Raw genomic sequence first — 7,642 nt, 5'->3', positions numbered from 1 at the left:
CCCGCCTCCTCAACTATTCAAGAGGTGCATGGAAGCTTCTCCACACACACGCCCATCCTCCGTCCCCATTTCCTCGTCCCTGATTTTGAGAAGGCCAAGCCCTGTCGCTGCAGTGCAAGCCACTTACTAGTTAAACATCCTCGCTGGGCAAACACAGTCACATGCATCATGGGCTCGATCATTCTCCTTTGCTACCGACACATTAAATACGGCCACCCGCACCGATGCCGCTCATGCTAGGGAGTTGATGACCTACTATCGTGGCGTCCAATTTTCGGGGAAACGAAACCTATGGGATCACAGGAATCCCTACTATGGTTGCCGGGGCGCAGGGTTGCGAGAAGAGCAGGATTAGTAACTAGCACGAGGATCGTTTACCCAGGTTCGGGCCGTGAGGATGCGTAAAACCCTAGTCCTACTTTGGTGGGTGTATTTCAGAGAGTTCTTAAGCTCTCGAACTAGCTGTGGTGAGTGTGCGGTTCCAAAGAGCCGAATCCTTCTCCAGTATGCCATGGGCCTCCTTTTATAGTCGAAAGGGGCGCCACAGTGGCACACAAGAGGTGGAAAGGCGCAGAGTGCTATGAGCTTATCGCTTGTATCACAGGACAAGACGCATTTAATGCGTAGCTTAGGTGTCCTCTTGCTTTATTGGGGACAGGGGTGAGGCCCATCACATCCGTCGCCGCTCCTCCTTGCTTCGACACACGCCCTGGCTAGCGACGCATGTGGCGCCACGTAGGCAGGCAGGCAGCTGAGGTGGCGCGGTGGTGGAGCCTCTACGAAGATCTGCATGCCACCACGCAGGCGCTTGATGAGTTGGCCTGGGAGCTGCTTGTTGCCACGCAGGTGCCCGCCCAGCTGTTTGGGCTGGCAGCTGCATGTGAATGGCGGTAGAGACTTGGTTGGTGCGGGCCTGGTAGTGGCCCTGTTGGCTTCCTTGGTGAGGGCCTTGCCGGGTTCCCCGGCAGGGGTCTTGCCGCGGCGTGCTTTCGTCCCCGGCAAGGACCTTGCTGGGGGTCTGGTGGCCTTCCTCGGCAATGATCCTGCTGAGGATCGTCGCCTTCTAATCTTCATCTGATCTTGAGTGTTCCTTGTCTTCACAAAGATCTGCATGCCACCATGGAGGTGCCTTCCGAGCCCCGGCCCAACGTGACGTTGGAGACCATGGGCTCAAGGGTGGCTCGCTCTGTTAGTGTGGGGCGAGCTGCCCCGACAAGGGTCTTGCCGGGGCCGCCGAGGTTGCCCCGGAAAGGGTCTTGCCGGGGGAACCTGCTTCGTCCCTTTGCTCTTAGTGGTTGTCTTGCCGGGATCGCTGAGGCTGCCCCGGCAAGGGTCTTGGCGTTGCTCTGGTTATCTTGAGCTTCGGTCTTACCTTAGCTCACCTCCCCTGCTCTGCTTGGTGTGACCATGGGCGCGGCTCCGACTGCCCATGCACAGGTAAAGGGGTACAAAAGTGCGCCCCTCTTTTTGTACACCGACAGGAGCCCCCAGGCCTGGGCCACACATAAGCTCGACACGTTGTTGGGCCAGGCCCAAAACGGTGTGCGGGCAGGCGGTGCGGTTTTTACCACGGTAAAACTTTTCGCACGCTGCGCTTCCCATGACCCGCGCGCGGTGCGGTGTGGCATGGAGGGATGTGCGTGACGTGGGTGGCATGCGTGGGGCGGTTCCTGGACGCATGCGTCACATCGTGGTAAAGAGGCGGCTCGCGCCTTCCCCATAAAAAGAGGGAGGCGTGGAGGCGCGGCTCATTTACCACGTGGGGCCAGGTCGCGGTCTTCAAGGTGTCCACACCCCATGATCACAGGGTGGGGAGAGGTCACCTCACCCTTCCCCTCGATTCTGCATGTTCGCTACGCGTCCTCCATGCGCTTGGGGTGGCAAGCAGTGGAGGCGGGAAACCGGGCCGTCGCTGGTTGGGGCAGCTGGTCGGTCCTGATTCCCTGCGCCTCTGGTGGCTGGATTGGCCGAGCGGGGCGGCCGAGCCTCGACCCCGCCCCTTTATATGGAGGGGGAAGGTGGGATGGCATCCCACACTCTTCTGTCATTCATCTTCTCTCGCTTCTGCTTCTTCCTTTCACTTGCCACGGAGAAAGGGAATCCTGGTCCCTCGACGGTGGGGGCGAGGGTCGCCGTTCGACAGTGCGTCCCCCCTCCTGAACCTGCGGTGGTGGAGCCGGCCACGAGGGGAAGGGGGAGGGGGCGAGGCCGGGGCAGAGGTCGTAGTGCTCGGGGGAGAGGAGGACGGGGCGGCGCGCCGGCTTCACCCCCGCGAATGGTGCCTTTTCCGATGGAATGCCATGTTGGAGACTAGCCCCGCAAATTCTTCATCAGGCTGCGCCGGCCTCCGCGTCGCCTTCTTCGTCTTCCCGCCCCGTTTGCTCGGGAGATGGAGCGTGACCCACCCCAATCCCTCAGGTTGCGCAGGAGGGGCTATGGGAATGGGGGCACGCGGGTCGACGTCGACTTCCCAGCTCCTCGGGTCATGTACCTCCGTCGTTGGTGGAAGACGTTCGCTCGCATCCACAGCCTGACGGCGGGGCTCGTCCTTTACTTCTAATTAATGGAGGACAGCTTGCTCTCCCTCAAGGTTTTCGTAGACTTCGAGACTCGCCTGAAGTGCTGCATGGAGAGCTCCTCCGACGGAGATTCTGACGATGGAAGCTCTTCCTCGAGCGAGAGTGATGAGGAGGACAGCGGGGCAGATAACGGGGATGAGTCCGACTAGGCGTCGGACGCCCCGCGCCTGGGCGGGTGCGGCAGCAGCAGCATCTGCACCTGGCCGCTCCTCCAGCAGGGTTTTGCCGGGGGTGGGGCCTGCTCCTTGAACTTCTCGGGGCCGTCTCCTTGGGCGGCTAGCGTCGGGAGGCTGCGGAAGAGGAAGAGGGTGGGCGGCAAGGCCGTCAAATCGGAGTACGCGGGCACTGACGCCTTCATCGCGTATTGCCGGTCCTGCCGCCTCGTCTTCCAGCTCCTTTCCCGGCACCGTCATCACCGGCCCACTCATAGGTGGCCACCAAGGTGTTCTCTTGGTGCTTTCTGCTGCTCGTAGCTCGCCTAGGCGCCCCTTTTGCCCTTTCGCCTCCTTGACCTGCCTCCTGGGTCTACAGCCCCCGGCAATCTTGTCTTGTCGCGGTTGGATCCTTGTGCTTGCAGCCCCCGGCAACTCTGGATTGCCGGGGTCGGGACGCCGGTCCGTTTCCTTTCTTCCAAGTAGCTTAGCAGAAGTGCTCATGTGCCCTGCGAACCAAAGGAGGACAAAAGAGAAATAGATAGACGCGCACTCGACCTCTAGGCTAGGGGTTAGTCGCCGCTAAGCACTATCAACCCTAACCAAGGAAGAGACTCGACCTAGCATGCATGCTATAACTTAGGGCGCCAGCGCTTCATTTATTTATGCTCAGGGTCTGCGCCTGGATTTGTACGAAGGGCTACATGCCTCGCCGGCAAAGCTTGTACAAAATGTGGCTTGTCGGGAGGCCCGGCATGCCGTGCCTTACGGGTAAAACTTGCGAAGATGCTCGATGTTCCAGGAGTTGCTCACTGGGACAGCATCTTCGGTCTCCAGGAGGACTGCGCCGGGCCTGGTGACTGACATTACCTGATAAGGGCCTTCCCACTTTGGCGTCAACTTGTTGGAATTCTTGGCCGACTGAACGCGCCGAAGAACAAGGTCGCCTTCCTCAAAGATTTGGGCATGAACCTTGCGGCTATGGTAGCGGCGCAAGGCTTGCTGGTAGCATGCTGCTCTCACAGCCGCCCGAAGACGATCTTCCTCAAGGAGCGTCGCGTCATCTTGGCTCAACTGCTCTTGCTCAAGCTCATCATAAGCGAGCACTCGAGGTGACCCGTATATGAGTTCCATGGCGAGAACTGCCTCCGCCCCATATACTAGGGTAAAGGGTGTCTGATCGGTGGCTCGATTTGGCGTCGTCCTGCTCGACCAAAAAACCGCCGGCAACTCATCAATCCAGCTCCTTCCACTTTTGTGCAGCTTGTCAAAGGTCTTTGTCCTGAGGCCTCGCAACACTTCAACATTTGCCCTCTCCGCTTGGCCGTTGCTCCGTGGGTGTGCCACGAAAGCAAAATAGACCTTGCTGCCGAGGTCTTGAATGTATTGCATGACGGTGTGGCTTGTGAACTGCGTGCCGTTGTCGGTGATGAGTCTGTTTGGAACACCAAAACGGCAGACCTGTCCCTTGAAGAACTTGACAGCTGGCTGAGCAGTCACCTTTCTCACTGGTTCCACCGCCGGCCACTTTGTGAACTTGTCGACTGCAACGTACAAGTACTCAAAGCCCCTGACAGCATGGGGGAAAGGGCCAAGTATGTCGATCCCCCAGACAGAGAATGGCCAGGAGAGAGGGATTGTTTGAAGGGCTTGAGCTGGTTGATGAAGCTTCTTTGAATGGAGCTGACACGCTTCACACTTGGTTACTAGTGCCGTCACTTCCTGGAGGGTGGTGGGCCAGAAGAAACCTTGCCGGAACGCCTTTCCGGCAAGGGTTCTCGACCCTATGTGGGAGCCACATATGACTCTACGTATCTCTGCCAACAGCCCCAGTCCTTCCTCCCGGGGGATGCACTTCAATTTCACACCGTTCGGCCTTCTCCTGTACAGGACGTCGTCGACAAACTGGTACAGGGCGAACCGGCGGGCTACTTTTTCCGCTTCCTCCTGCTCCTCAGGAAGCTCCCCTGTTTGGAGGAATCGGACAGTATGTTGTGCCCATGCCGGAGCCTGGGGCTCGACGACAAGGACCAAAGGCATTTCCTCAGCCATGGGCGTGGCTGTCTCCATGGCCAGGGCTTGACGCCCTCCCGGAGCCAGTTGCCCTTTGGCAGGCTCAGCGTCTGCAGCAGTACCATTGCCGGCAGCCCAGGGGGCTCGGTAGGAAAGTACTTGCCGGGACCCGACTTCCTCCGCTTGTTCTGCCTTGTTGACGGTTCGACGGATGGTTGAGTTAACTGGAGCAAAAAGGTACCTAGTTCCACTGGTAGCTTGAAAGCAGCACGCTTCGACAGGTAATCGGCAATGTCGTTCTCCATTCGGGGGACGTGCTTCGCTTGGATACCGTCAAAGCATTTCTCCAGCTTCCTCACCTCATCTACGTAAGCCTCCATCAATGGGCTCTGGTACTCCTTGTTGACCTACCTAACAACAAGTTGCGAGTCACCCCTGACGATGAGCTTCTTAACTCCGAGGTCTGCCGCGATCCTGAGACCGGCGAGCAATCCCTCGTACTCAGCAGTGTTGTTGGTGGACATCTCCCGGGGAAAGTGCATCTGGATCATGTACATGAGGTGCTCTCCGGTGGGTGCAACGAGCAGCACACCGTCACCGGCGCCTTGCAACGAGAAAGCCCCATCGAAGTACATGATCCAGTCGCGGTCTGCCGCCTTGCCGGGGAGAGTGGTCTCCTGGATTTCTTCGTCAGGCGTTGAGGTCCATTCTGCAATGAACTCCGCCAAGACTCTGCTCTGGATTGTCAAGGTACTTTCAAACTTCAAACCGAAACTTGATAATTCCAAGGCCCATTCGACAATCCTTCCGGTTGCATCTGGATTATGCAGTATCCGTTGCAACGGGAGGCGGGTGATGACAGTGATCTCGTGGGCTTGGAAGTAATGACGCAGCATCCTCGAGGCCATAAGGAGGCCGAAGAGCAATTTCTGCACACCGGAGTGCCTCGACCTAGCTCCCTGCAAGAGGGAGCTGACAAAGTAAACCAGATGCTGCATCATCTTCTTCTTCTACACCACCTCACTCGACTGCGCGGGCACTGCCTTGGTGGCATTGGAATCCGCCGGGGGCCTCGCCTCGCCGGCACCAGGCCTTGCCGGGGGAATCTTTGGCTTGCCATCCACTGGTTCTGCCGCCGTCACTGCCTCCTCGTCGACCTCTCTCTATGCCACCAGTGCGGCGCTGACCACTTGATTCGTCGCCGCTAGATACAGCAGCAACGACTCTTGTGGTTTAGGTGCAACTAGTATTGGCGTGTGACACGTCCATTTTGCATCATGCTTTTATACCGATATTTATTGCTTTATGGGCTGTTATTTCACGTTATCTCACAATACTTATGGCTATTCTCTCTTATTTTACAAGGTTTACATGAAGAGGGAGAATGCCGGCAGCTGGAATTCTGGGCTGGAAAAGGAGCAAATATTAGAAACCTATTCTGCGCAACTCCAAAAGTCCTGAAACTCCATGGAATATCTTAAAATAAATAAAGAAAAATCCTCGTCAAAGATGAAGTCCAGGGGGCCCACACCCTGCTCATGAGGGTGGGGGCGCGCCCCCCTACCTCGTGGGCCCCCTGGTGGGTCTCCGACGCTGATATTCTCCTATATGAAGTATTTCGATGAGAAAAAAATCAAGAAGAACCTTTCGGGACGAGACTCCGCCGCCACAAGGCGGAACCTTGGCGGAACCAATCTAGGGCTCCGGCAGAGCTGTTCTGCCGGGGACACTTCCCTCCGGGAGGGGGAAATCATCGCCATCATCATCACCAACGCTCCTCTCATCGGGAGAGGGCAATCTCCATCAACATCTTCATCAGCACCATCTCATCTCCAAACCCTAGTTCATCTCTTGTATCCAATTCTTGTCTCAATGTCCGGGATTGGTGCTAGTAGGTTGCTAGTAGTGTTGATTACTCCTTGTAGTTGATGCTAGTTGGTTTATTTGGTGGAAGATCATATGTTCAGATCCTATATGCATATTATTACCCCTCTGATTATTTTGATGAGATGTATGTTGTCTAGCCTCTAGTGGTGTTATGTGAACATCGACTACATAACACTTCACCATTATTTGAGCCTAGAGGAATGCATTGGGAAGTAATAAGTAGATGATGGCTTGCTAGAGTGACAGAAAGCTTAAACCCTAGTTTATGCGTTGCTTCGTAAGGGGCTGATTTGGATCCATATGTTTCATGCTATGGTTAGGTTTACCTTAATACTTTTGTTGTAGTTGCGGATGCTTGCAATAGAGGTTAATTATAAGTGGGATGCTTGTTCAAGTAAGAACAACACCCAAGCACCGGTCCACCCACATATCAAATTATCAATGTACCAAACGCGAATCATATGAACGTGATGAAAACTAGCTTGACGACATTCCCATGTGTCCTCGGGAGCGCTTTTCCTATTATAAGAGTTTGTTCCGGCTTGTCCTTTGCTACAAAAAGGATTGGGCCACCTTGCTGCACTTTATTTACTTTTGTTACTTGTTGCTCGTTACAATTTATCTTGTCAGAAAACTACCTGTTACCTCTTATTTCAGTACTTGCAGAGAATACCTTGCTGAAAACCGCTTATCATTTCCTTCTGCTCCTCGTTGGGTTCGACACTCTTAGTAATCGAAAGGACTACGATAGATCCCCTATACTTGTGGGTCATCAGCATGGAGGAAAGGTATTTCTTCAGATCCTGCAATGCTGCCTCGGCTTCTGGGGTCCACTCCACTGGGCCTGCCTTCTTCAAGATTTTGAACAAAGGAAGGGCGCGCACGGCGGACTTGGAGATGAATCGGCTCATGGCGGTGACGCAACCGGTGAGTCGACGCACATCCTTGATCCGCTTGGGCGCCTCAATCTGCTCAATAGCCTTGATTTTGTCTGGGCTTGCCTTGATCCCG

The sequence above is a fragment of the Triticum urartu genome, chromosome 1, assembly GCF_003073215.2.
Source record: "Triticum urartu cultivar G1812 chromosome 1, Tu2.1, whole genome shotgun sequence".
Classification (NCBI taxonomy): domain Eukaryota; kingdom Viridiplantae; phylum Streptophyta; class Magnoliopsida; order Poales; family Poaceae; genus Triticum; species Triticum urartu.
Note: the sequence above shows the minus strand (reverse complement) of the source record.